The sequence below is a fragment of the Protopterus annectens genome, chromosome 4.part1 (assembly GCF_019279795.1).
Source record: "Protopterus annectens isolate FY-2018-M chromosome 4.part1, PAN1.0, whole genome shotgun sequence".
Taxonomy (NCBI): Eukaryota; Metazoa; Chordata; order Ceratodontiformes; family Protopteridae; genus Protopterus; species Protopterus annectens.
Genome location: NC_056734.1, coordinates 722,515,290 through 722,527,655, shown reverse-complemented (window position 1 = coordinate 722,527,655; position 12,366 = coordinate 722,515,290). Strand labels below are relative to the sequence as shown.

The 12,366-nt window shown below is 51.6% G+C and overlaps 1 non-coding gene and 1 pseudogene across 1 annotated transcript; both read left to right on the top strand.

The window, feature by feature from the left end:
• Positions 1 to 11,176: 11,176 nt before the first annotated feature.
• Positions 11,177 to 11,330, top strand: LOC122801477. Its single transcript, XR_006364746.1, has one exon. It is a non-coding gene; the product is annotated as a 5.8S ribosomal RNA (ribosomal RNA).
• A 412-nt stretch (positions 11,331 to 11,742) lies between these two features.
• Positions 11,743 to 12,366, top strand: part of LOC122801466 — a 4,201-nt pseudogene continuing 3,577 nt past the window's right edge.

Here is a 12,366-nt window from a genome sequence, read left to right as displayed (position 1 = left end):
TGGAAAGTGGATGCTCTATCCTTCCAGCGAGCAATCCTCTCGGTCTATGCATTTCCCCCTCTACCACTCATTTCAAGGGTACTGCTCAAAATAAGGGAGGGAAAACTTAGGGCAATCCTGATTGTCCCAGACTGGCCACGACAGTACTGATACTCACTGCTGCACAGCATGTCACCCCTGCCACCATGGCACCTTCCCCAGATCCCAACACTCCTGACCCAGAGGAATGAAGAATTCATGCATTCCCAATTGCAGACCCTCAATCTGGTAGCCTGGCTTATTCCCTGACCTCTCCTCAAGCTGCCAGTCTAAGCAAACAAGTTCTAGATGTTATACATGAGGCCAGATGTCCCAGCACTAGAAAGTCTTATGCTGACAAGTGGAAAAGGTTTTGCACCTGGATCCAGGCTAAGGGAGCCAGAACGGCACAGCCCTCCCTACTTCTCATCCTGGATTACCTGGCAGACTTACTACACAAGAATATGCCCTTCTCTTCCATTAAAATTCATGCCTGCACCATCTCTGCTTATGTCAGCACAGAGCCACATCGTTTCTCGTACCCTCTCATCAAACAGTTCCTCAGAGGGGCCAACAACCTGAGGCAACACAGAAGAGCTCCTACCCCAGCTTGGGACCTAAACTTTGTGTTAGAAAAGCTCACCCTGCCCCCTTTGAACCTGCAGCTTCAGCAGAGTTAAAATTTCTCTCTTGGAAGACAGCCTTGCTTCTGGCCATCACTTCAGCTAGAAGAGTATCAGAGCTACAAGCACTTATGGCTGTAGAGCCATTCATAATTTTTCATGCTGACAGGGCCTCTCTCAGGACTACCCCATCCTTCATGCCAAAAGTGATGTCCAGTGTGGCTCTCAACCAATCCATTCATTTGCCCACCTTTTTCCCTAACCCACAAAACAAGGGGGAAAGGATTCTGTACTCTCTAGATGTGCACAGACAGCTCAGATTCTACCTAGATCAGACTAAATCTTTTAGAAAAACTGATCAACTGCTAGTCAGCTTTGCTGCAGGAGCAGAGGGCAAGGTCATATCCAGCAAACAATTTCCAAATGGATAGCACATTGCATCCATTTCTGCTACAAACAGCACAGAAAACCTCCCCCAAGGGGGTCAGGACACATTCTACCAGAGCAACCTCCACCTCAGCAGCTTTCCTCAGAGGGGTCACCACCAGGGACATCCTGGAGGCTGCAACATGGACATCTGTTCATACCTTCACCAAGCATTACCACCTGCCTATCTTCTCCAAATCCTGGGCAGGCTTTGCCACTGCAGTCTTGCAAGGTATCTTAGCCAACCCTCAGTCTTCTTGACTGCCTCCATCCTTTTCTTCCACTTTGGGAATCAACCCAAATCTGATGATTGCAACAGTGAAACATGAAGAACATAGTACAGTTGTGTACACTTACCATAAATGTAGATGTTTGAGTGTATTCACTGTTGCACTGTTGCAGTCCTGGTTTCCCTCCTTCCATCCCCCTTGTATCTCTCTCTCTCTCTCTCTCTCTCTCTCTCCTTACAAGGAATTTTTGGTATTTACTTTCTACTGGTGGTGTTCTTCCACCATAATCTAGCTCCTCATTGGAAGCTCCTGACAGTTAGGGCAAGACAAACTGATGTAATGGTGTTGGCTGCCTGTTTTTATACCACTGTCAACCTGACGTCAGTCCTGGAACTACAGCAACTGATGCAGAAATATTAAGCATCTGTAATTCTGGCCGACTGAGGGCCATCTTGGCAGGGATAACCCAAATGTGATGACTGCAACAGTGAATACACTTGAACATCTACATTTATGGTAAGTGTACACAACTGTACTTTCTGCGGGGCTGGCTGGGACTGGAGGGAGGTCCCCCTAAGAGGCTCCGAGGGTATGGGGACACGGCACGGTTTGGCAGCCTGCAGGGGATATGTGGGAGATGGGGACTGTGGTGCTCTGGACCAGAAAGGAGGGGGATGTGGAAGTCCAGATGGGAGTGGGCCTGCCCCTCAGTGGCTGAGGGGAGTTCCGCGGAACTGGCCGAGATTGGAGGGAGGTCCCCCTGAGAGGCTCCAAGGGCATGGGAACACAGCATGGCTTGGCAGCCTCCAGGAGATATGTAACCCAGAAAAAGAGCCCTCCCCCTGGGTAGAAGTGGAAGCCCGGAGTGGGAGACCCTCCCGGTGGAAGTCCAAAATGGGGAGAAAGGCAGAGGTTGGCCAGGCAGGGAGCACTCCCGCCTGGGTGAGAGGGTCCAGATTGTGCCCCCCCAGTGGGACAGAAGTCCTTATGGGAGCATCTGGCAGAAGGCTGCAGGGCCAAGAGTGCTCCAGCCTGGGTGAGAGGGGGCAGGCAGAGCCCCCCACAATGGAACTCTTCAAGGGAGCGACTGTGGGAGTCTGCAAGACCCAGAGAGCTCCTGTCAGGCAGGAGGAAGGCATCCAACCTCGATTGATACCCGATGGCATCCCCAAAGTATCTCAAAGTCCTCAGAATCCCTCTGGACTGGAAAGCAGGGGGGATGCAAAAGCCCCAATGAGAGTGTACCTGCCCCACTACAGCTGAGGAGAGTTCCGCGGGGCTGGCCGGGATCAGAGGGAGGTCCAGCTGAGAGACTCTGAGGGCACGGGGACACAGCATGGCTTGGCAGCCACCAGGAGATATGTAACCTGGGAATAGAGCCCTCCCACCCCAGGTAGAAGTGGAAGCCCGGAGGGGGAGTCCATCCCGGTGGAAGTCCAGAAAGAGGAGAAAGGCAGAAGATAGCTGGGCAGGGAGCAGTCCCGCCTGGGTGAGAGCATCCAGATTGTGCCCCCCCAGTGGGACGGAAGTCCTTAAGTGAGCATCTGGTGGAAGGCTGCTGGGCCAAGAGTGCTCCTGTTTGGGTGAGCAGGGTCAGGCGGTGCCCCCCACGATGGAAGTCCACAAGGGAATGGCTGGCCGTAGGGCTGTGGGGTCTGGAGTGTTCCTGCCTGTGTGAGTGGGGTCAGGCAGAGCCCTCCACAATGGACGTCCTCAAGGGAGTGTCTGGCAGATGGGTGTGGGCCTGGAGACCTCCTGCCAGGCAGGGGGAAGTCATTCACCTTCACCCAGTACCCGACAACATCCTCAAAATGTCGTAAAGTCCCCAGAATGGCTGTGAACCATATAGGAGGGGGGCTCGGAAGTGCCGATGAAAGTGTACCTGCCCCTCAACAGCTCAGGGGAGTTCCATGAGGGTGGCTGGGATCTGAGGGAGGACCCCTGAGAGGCTCTGAGGGCATGGGGACATGGCACAGTTTAGCAACCTGCAGGGGACATGGAGGTGGCGGGGTCCCCGAGGCGAGCCTTGGGCCGCAGCCGGGTAAAGAGGTCTCTCTGCAGGGTCGAAGGGGAGGGCTGCCATGGTAGGGTCTGATGGAAGTCCTTAAGGGAGCTTCGTGCAAAGGGCTGCAGGGCTCAGAGAGCTCCTGGCCAGGCAGAGACATCTGACCCTGGCCCATTCTCAAAGGCATTCTCGAAAAATCGCAAAGTCCCCGGAACCCATCTGGATCAGAAAGGAGGCGGACTCAGAAGTCCGTATGAGAGACGATCTGTCCCTCTGCAGCCGAGGGGAGTTCCATGGGGGTGGTCGCACCCTGCACGTTTGCTTCCCCAATCGGCCGGCAGGCATGCATAATCCGGCACGATTTGGCAGCCTCCAGGAGTTAAGGGATGATGGAGTGTCTTGTCAGAGTCCAGGTCCCAGCCCCGGGTGATATCCTGCCAGATGTCTGTGCAGGGTCAAGGCTCCATCTCTCGGGCCTCTTCTTCCCAGCCAGAAGTCCATATAAGAGCATATCTGGCCCTCAGGGGGCCACAGGAAATCCAGTGGGGCTGGTCACGCCCTGCAGGTATGCCCCCCGGAAGAGCCGGCTGACACACGTGATCCAGCACGATTTGGCATCCTTTGGGAATTGAGGGATGACGGGGCATCCCAATGGAATATGTGAGTCCAAGTGCCCCAGTTCAGGTCCCAGCCCCAGGAGAGGGAAGACGGGGTGTCCTGTCAGAGTCCAGGTCCCAGCCCTGGCTGAAGTCTTGCCAGGTCTCTGCGTGGGATCGAGGTTCCTTCACCCACCGTCCATCAATCGATTGGGCTGACCAACTCCCACTGGTGGAGGGCCCCTGCGGCATGGCTCTGTGGGTCACAGCTTGTGGGTCAAGCTTCTCCGCCCCAGGAGCAAGGCATCGGTGGGAGTGCAGAGTATTCCATGCCCCTCAAGGCAGAAGTTTAGGTGAGACCAATGAGCCCGGGCCGAGGCGAAGGAGTCCTGTGACATGGCCACCATCCCTCGGCATCCGTGCATGGCCGAAGCATGGGGGGGGTCTCTCTCCCACTTCTCTCTGGCTCTGAGCGCTGACGTGCACTGCACCAGCCCATGGTCTTCCAGGGTCTTGGTCGCCAGTCCATGACCAGCACCCAGGGTGCCCCCTCCATGGGGAGAGGGACCCCTCCTGTGGGCGGAGGTGCGGGCTTTAGCCCTTCCTCTCCGCCCACCTGCTGAAGTGCTCCTATCTGTTTGATCCTGCCAGTAGCATATGCTTGTCTCAAAGAATAAGCCATGCAAGTCTCAGTGCACACTGATGCTACAGTGAAACTGCAAATGGCTCATTAAATCAGTTATGGTTCCTTTGATCGCTCCAACATTACTTGGATAATTGTGGTAATTCTAGAGCTAATACATGCTGATGAACGCTGACCTCCTGGGATGCATGCATTTATCAGACCAAAACCAATCCAGGTCTCGGCCCGGCAACTTTGGTGACTATAGATAAACTCGGACCAATTCCGTGCCCTCGTGGTGGCGACACGACATTCGAATGTCTGCCCTATCAACTTTCAATGGTACTATCTGTGCCTACCATCAAGACCACAGATAATGGGGAATCAGGGTTCGATTCCAGAGAGGGAGCCTGAAAAATGGCTACCACATCCAAGGAAGGCAGCAGGTGTGCAAATTACCCACTCCCAACTCGGGGAGGTAGTGATGAAAAATAACAATACAGGACTCTTTCGAGGCTCTGTAATTGGAATGAGTACACTTTAAATCCTTTAATGAGGATCTATTGGAGGGCAAGTCTGGTGCCAGCAGCCATGGTAATTCCAGCTCCATTAGTGTATATTAAAGTTGCTGCAGTTAAAAAGCTCATAGTTGGATCTTGGGATCGGACTTGCAGTCTGCCGCCAGGTGAGCTACAGCCTGTCCCAGCCCCTGCCTCTCGGTGCTCCCTTGATGCTCTTAACTGAGTGTCCTGGGGTCCAAAGCATTTACTATGAAAAAAATTAGAGTGTTCAAAGCAGGCTGGTCACCTGAATACTTCAGCTAGGAATAATGGAATAGGACTCCGGCTCTATTTTGTTGGTTTTGGAACTGGGGCCATGATTAAGAGGGACAGCTGGGAGCATTCGTATTGTGCTGCTAGATGTGAAATCTTTGGACCGGTGCAAGACGAACGAAAGCAAAAGCATTTGCCAAGAATGTTTTCATTAATCAAGAATGAAAGTCGGAGGTTCGAAGACGATCAGATACCATCGTAGTTCTGACCATAAACGATGCCGACTAGCGATCTGGCGGCGTTATTCCCATGACCTGCCAGGGAGCTTACAAGAAACCAAAGTCTGTGGGTTCAAGGGGGGGAGTATGCTTACAAAGCTGAAACTTAAAGGAATTAATGGAAGGGCACCACCAGGAGTGGAGCTTGTGGCTTAATTTGACTCAACATGAGAAACCTCACCCGGCCCGGACATGGAAAGGATTGACAGATTGATAGCTCTTTCTCAATTCTGTGGGTGGTGTTGCATGGCTGTTCTTAGCTGGTGGAGTAATTTGTCTGGTTATTTCCGATAACGAATGAGACTCCGCAATGCAAACTAGTTATGTGGCCCAGTGCGGTTGTCTCCAACTTCTTAGAGGGACAAGTGGCTTTCAGCCACACAAGATTGAGCAATAACAGGTCTATTATGCCCTTAGATGTCTAGAGCTGCATGCGTGCTACACTGAATGATCAGCATGTGTCTAATACGCAACTTCTCAGCGCTTCTGTGGATCACTAGTGATATCTGCATTGCTTACTGTACTTATTTCCTTGTTTCACTTGAAAGAAAGTTACTGTTTGTCGTTTTTGCATTTAGTTACTTGTCACACATTGCACCCAAGTTACCTGGCACTTGCTCACTAAAGCAATTATATAAGTCAGCACTAAAAATTAAAAGCACTACACCCTCACTCCCCACTGGCCCTTGTTTTCAATTAAGGATTTCCCAATATTATTCTAGCATGTCCAAAGGTCAGTTGTCAATCTCCTCTCCAGTCCAGCTGGTGAATCTGGGAATCTTGAGGCAATGTTATAACTGCCTCATGTACACAGACAACCCTCTCCTCCTCCCACATAACACAAATACTTGTGAGAGATGCAGCTATTTAGCCAAACTGGAGGCTGAGCTCTCTCAACTCAGGACTGGCAAGACCAGACAGGAGGAGAAGGCAACTACACACACCACAAAACCAGCCTCACATAATGCTACCACTCCACTGAATCAAACACATAAACACACAAAGACATACTGGAGGCTCTGAGTAAAATTTACCTAAACAGCAGAGGCCTCCAAAGCAGACACCCAAACAACTGCTACCTCAAGACACCCCACAAGCAACACATAAACCACAAAAGCAGTGTGCAAATCAGTCACAGCCCTTAAGGCCAAATACAACACCAAACATACTTGTCATAGGTGACTCCATAGTCAGACACACTGACGTCCCACTCACCAGGCTGAACAAGGAGAGGGTCACAGTAAGCTGCCTATCGGGCTAGAATCCGCCACATAACACAAGCACTCAGGTCACTCCATGGCAAGTACAAATATGACACAGTCATTGTCCATGCTGGTGTGAGCGACCTGAGACGTACCTCCCTGGACTACATGAAAAGAGACATAGAGGAGCTCTCTGATTATGTAGCCCAGGCAGGTATGACCTAACCCTGAGCAGTATCCTTCCTTCACCAAGAATGATGCCACAATATAGAGACAAGATGATCAGCTTTAACAATTGGCTTAATGTCTGGTGTCATTCAAAGGGATCCAGTGTCTGTCTGCCTGGGATGACATGCTTGACAAGCCACGCTGCTTCGCAAGGGACGGCTTGCACCTGTCACCCCTGGGATTCCGGATATTGGCTAAGGCTCTTGCCACCCCATAGTGCCTTTTTAGGCAAGGCTCAAATTCTAAACCTACCACCCTAGAAAACAAAATGGGAAGAAACTGAGGGTAATGCTGCTCAATGCCAGAAGTCTAAATCTCAAAATGCACGCACTCGAGGCCCTTCTCAGTATGGAGAACATCGATGTCTGTGCTGTAACTGAAACCTGGTTCAAGGCTCCTGAGAGCACCCGGCACTATTAGGTTTTACCTCATATCATGCGTTCGGCCCCAAAACCCGGACCACACCACAAAAGGAGGGGTGTATCCATATTCATAAAGGATACTCACACCTCCAGGTTGGTGGCAACGCAGCTTCCGGAAACCATCCAGGTGCAACTAACCATAGGCAAAACTGCTCTACAAATTGTAGCATGCTACAGGCCACCCTCTCAAACTCAGGAACCCCACACAGCCTTCCTGAAGACACTGGAGGGTATAAATGTATCTCCAAACACCATCATATTGGGTGACTTCAACTACCCGAATATAGACTGGGAACATTACTCAAGCCCTAACTTTCTAGCCCAACGGTTCCTGGAGTTCATAAATTCAAATGCCATGGAACAGCTAGTCACTGTTTCCACGAGAGGAGAAAATATACTAGATCTCATTGTCACAAACATGGGGACAAAATGCTCCACACGGAAGTATATCCCTCATTGGTGAGATCTGATCATAAACTAATCTCACTGGAAATCCACATCCGCCCCACCCCAAGCAAAAAGACCATAGTGAAGAACTTCTCTAAAGCAAACTTCACACTACTCAAGACTGGTGTGGTATCCTTCAAGGCCCCTGAGCCAGAGGAAACCACAACCCAAGCTGCTGAAGCCCTTACAAATGCCTTCTATGAACACCTCCAGGACTGCATGGATCAGGCAATCCCAAATAAAACCAAGACTCTTTCCACAAAGGGCAAACGTCCAGTCTGGTGGACCCCAGCCATTAACAAACTTTACAATAAGAGGAGAAAGCTATTACATGATAGAACAAAATCCATAAAAGGAAGTCACCCCTGATCATTATTAGTAAAAAATCGAGCACTCATAAAATCAACTAAGGCCAATTTTGAGAGAAAAATTGCCATGGATTCAAAGGACAATCATAAGGCCTTTTTCAGCTATGTTAGGAACCTGGGTGGAAACTCCCAGATATGCTCAGAATTAGTCCAAAATGATACAAAAATCACTGAACCCACAGACATTGCCAACATACTGGCAGACAGGTTCAGTGCAAACTTCAACCCCTCTCCCCTAAAGGAGAGATAACTATCCCAGCCGAGTGTAGCCTCCCGGACATCTCAAATGCAGGTGAAAGCTGCTCTCTCTAAAGCTAAAAACACAGCATCAATGGGACGGATGGTGTCCCCGGCTGTGTGCTACGAGCTAAATGAAGAATTAAACCTGCACATAAGGCAGCTGTTTAATCTCAGCCTTACCACAGTATACGTGCCCAAGGAGTGGCGTACGGCAACTGTGGTCCCACTCCACAAAGGCGGTGCCTCTACGGACCCTGGTAATTACCGCCCATAAGCTTAACAAGTCTAGTCTGCAAAGCTATGGAGAGGATCATAATGGAGCTCATAAACAAAGATATAGGGGACTTGCAGACATTGGACCCGACCCAGTTTGGCTTTGTCAAGGGAAGATCATGCCTTTTGAACTTGGTTGACTTCTTGAAACAGTCACCAAGGCCATTGATGAGGAAAGGCAGTCCATACAGCCTACCTTGACCTTGCAAAGGCTTTGACACAATACCCCACTCGGGTATTGTAGAAAAACTTACCAGCTTAAATGTAAACCCATATGTCACAAGATGGGTCGCAAACTGGCTTAAGGACAGAACCCACAGGGTTAGAGTTGCTGGCGCTGTGTCAGACTCCAAGCCGGTCACAAGTGCTGTCCCACAGGGCTCGGTCCTTGGCCCCTATTGTTTGGCATCTACTTCTCAGAAGTACAGGCCAACATGGGAGGACTTTGGCTGACAAAGTTTGCAGACGACTGCAAACTGGGCCATAGTGGAAAGTGCATCGGACACGGATATCCTTCAGAAGGGACTCAAGGAAACAGATAGCTGGTGCCAGAGCCATGGCCTGAAGTTAAGCGCCAAAAATGTATAGTCATACCCTTCGGGAAAAACAAGGTAACCCCAAGCTACCATATAGGTGGCAATCCACTAAGCACAGAAGAGGTTATCAGGGACCTGGGGACCCAGGTTGACAGTAGCCTTTCTTTTGACACTCACATTGCTAAAGTGGTTAGAAAGACCTTCTACATTGCCCACCTGATCATGAAGGGATTCACATCCAGATCTAGTGAGGTCATTGTTCCCCTGTACTCTTCACTTATCAGACCGATGATTGAGTACAATGCCCCATTCGGGATGTATCTCACCCGACATCTGCAGCAATTGGAGAGACCCCAAAAGTTCCTCACCAAAAGGATAAAGGGACTCCAAAATCTGTCATATGCTGCCAGATTGAAGAAACTCCAGCTCTATTCAGTCGCATACCGTCTGCTCAGAGGTGACATGTGCCTGACATACAAGGCCATGTCCAACCCGGAATTAATGGACATGCTCCACCTCAAGAAATCCAAATCCACCAAAACCACTAGAGCAAGCGACTTAAACCTTAGCACGGATATAAATAGGACGTGCTGGAGGGATAGATTTATCACTCAGAGACTCCCTATGCTGTGGAATAAAATCCCGGTCCATGTGAGGCAGAGCACCTCGCTGACTTTGTTCAAGAGAAATCTAGACCTGTGGATGGGAGATCGTAGGTTTACCCCAGGAATCATCTCTGTGTCACTGCTGGACAGAGGCACAACAAACTAATGGGCACAGTATTTTTTCATATAAGGGGTGGTGTAAGCCACAATAATTTGGGCTAGGCTTATAAATGCCTTAGGGCAGATAGCCTAGTATAAACCTATGAACCTATGAACCTATACTCTTGACCGACAGATCCAGGTAATCCGCTGAACCCCATTCATGATAGGGACTGGAGATTGCAATTACTCCCCACAAATGAGGAAGTCCCAGTAAGTGCGGGTCTTAAGCTCATGTTGATTAGGTCACTGCCCTTTGTACACACCGCCCATTGCTTCTACCGATTGGATAGTTTAGTGAGGTTCTCAGATTGACCTCGCTGGGTCAGTCACAGCCGCAGTGGTGCGCTGAGAAGACGACCAAACTTGACTATCTAGAGGAATTAAAAGTCGTAACAAGATTTCCGTAGGTGAACCTGCGGAAGGATCATTAATGCTGAGGGTCCTGGGATGGCGATGTCCTCAGGCACCAGGGCCTCTCCTCGGTCTGCTGCCCTGATCTTCTACGTCTCTTTCTGACTCCTATCTCTCCATGTGCCCTGGTGGAGGCTGGCGGGACTGAGCTTGCGGCTCTGGGGGGGACGGAGGGAGGGAGGGAGAGGGGAGGGAGAGGAGGGGTGGTGCCTCTCCCCCTCACTTCCCAGCAGTGAGAGGGAGAGGGTCCTGTCCATGCAGTGGGAGGTGTGGGTGCTTTTCTGCTGCCCCAAGGGGATGGTGGCGAAGGGTGCACCCAGACCAGTGGTGTGGTCAGTTCCATGCCCTGGAGGTGTATGGCTTCCCATGCAGTAGGGGGAGGGAGAGGATGCCATCCTGGCAGGGGCAGTGGCCTCCCCTCTGGCCGTGCAGGGCCACCCCCAGGAGTGGCACACCAGAGTCCTCTCCCATCAATTTCAGTCATGGGTATCTGTGGAGGATGCCCTGCTCAACGCAGGGCTTCGGTTCAAAGACCCGGAAGGACAGCAGTGCGGCTGCACGCTGGCTGCCGCAGGACTCCCTGCCATCCTGCAGCTTGGGGCAAGTAACCCCGGTCTGGGCACCTGTGATGATGCCCATGAAACCTCGCATGCTCATCTCAAGGAGTGATGCAGCATGGGCAGCGGTGCCCCCAGCGAATGAGAACTGTATGACTCTGAGCAGTGGATCACTCAGCTTGTGCATCGATGAAGAATGCAGCTAGCTGTGAGAGCTAATGTAAATTGCAGGACACATTAATCATTGACACTTCAAATGCACTTTGCGGCCCCAGGTTACTCCCAGGGCTATGCCTGTCTGAGGGTCGTCGTGCCTTCCATCTCCCCTGGGGGTGTCCGGCACCCTTCGAGGGTGTGGTCAGGGAGTTGAGAGAGCCTGCTGTGGGACCTCTGTCCCCCCAGGGAGAGATGCAGATGGAGGAGAGGAGTCCCCTGCCACTCTGACCTGGGAAGCCCGTCCGAGGATGGGAGGGAGCAGGCAAGCGTCTGGCCCACCACCCCGGAGGCTGTCGGTGGTACCACCACCAGGCTGCCCTCCCGAGATGGAGCCCAACACCCGTCCATTTGGTTCCCACGCACCAGGACCGCATCACCCTTCCTCTTCCACAGCCTGGAGTCCAGCGGCAGATAACGGGTGCACGGGGGCCAGGGGAGGATGGGTAGTCTGTCTGGCCCCAAGGCCCCTACTGTCCCACTCCCCCCTCGACCGCGCTTGGAATGCGACCTCAGATCAGATGTGGTGACCCACCCAATTTAAACATATTACTAAGCAGAGGAAAAGAAACTAACCAAGATTCCCTCAGTAATGGCAAGTGAAGAGGGAAGAGCCCAGTGCCGAATCCCCGCCCGGGTGATGGGCACAGAGAAATGTGGTGTACAGAAGTCCATTTCCCCGGCATCACCCGGGGAGCCCACATTCTTGTGATCAAGGCTCAGCCTGCGGACAGTGTGAGGCCGGTGGCAGCCCCAGTGCATCGGGATCAGGTCTTCCTGGAGTTATGTTGTGAATGCAGCCCAAAGCAGGTGGCAAACTTCATCTAAGGCTAAACACTGGCATGAGACCGATAGTGGACAAGTACTTTAAGGAAAGGTTTAAAAGAACTTTGAAGAGAGAGTTCAAGAGGGCGTGAAACCATTCAGAGGTAAATGGGTGGGGTCCACGGGGTCCACCCAGAGGATTCAACTCAGCAGCTGTGCTGGCCACCTGGGCAAGGTGGATCCTTCTCCCCCTCCAGCTCCGAGTAGGCCAAGAAGGCTGATCGGAAGGTGGCTCCCCTCCCTGGAGGGGAGTGTTACAATCCGTGACATCAGCGTTCACTGTGCACCAGGGTCCTGGGAGATGAC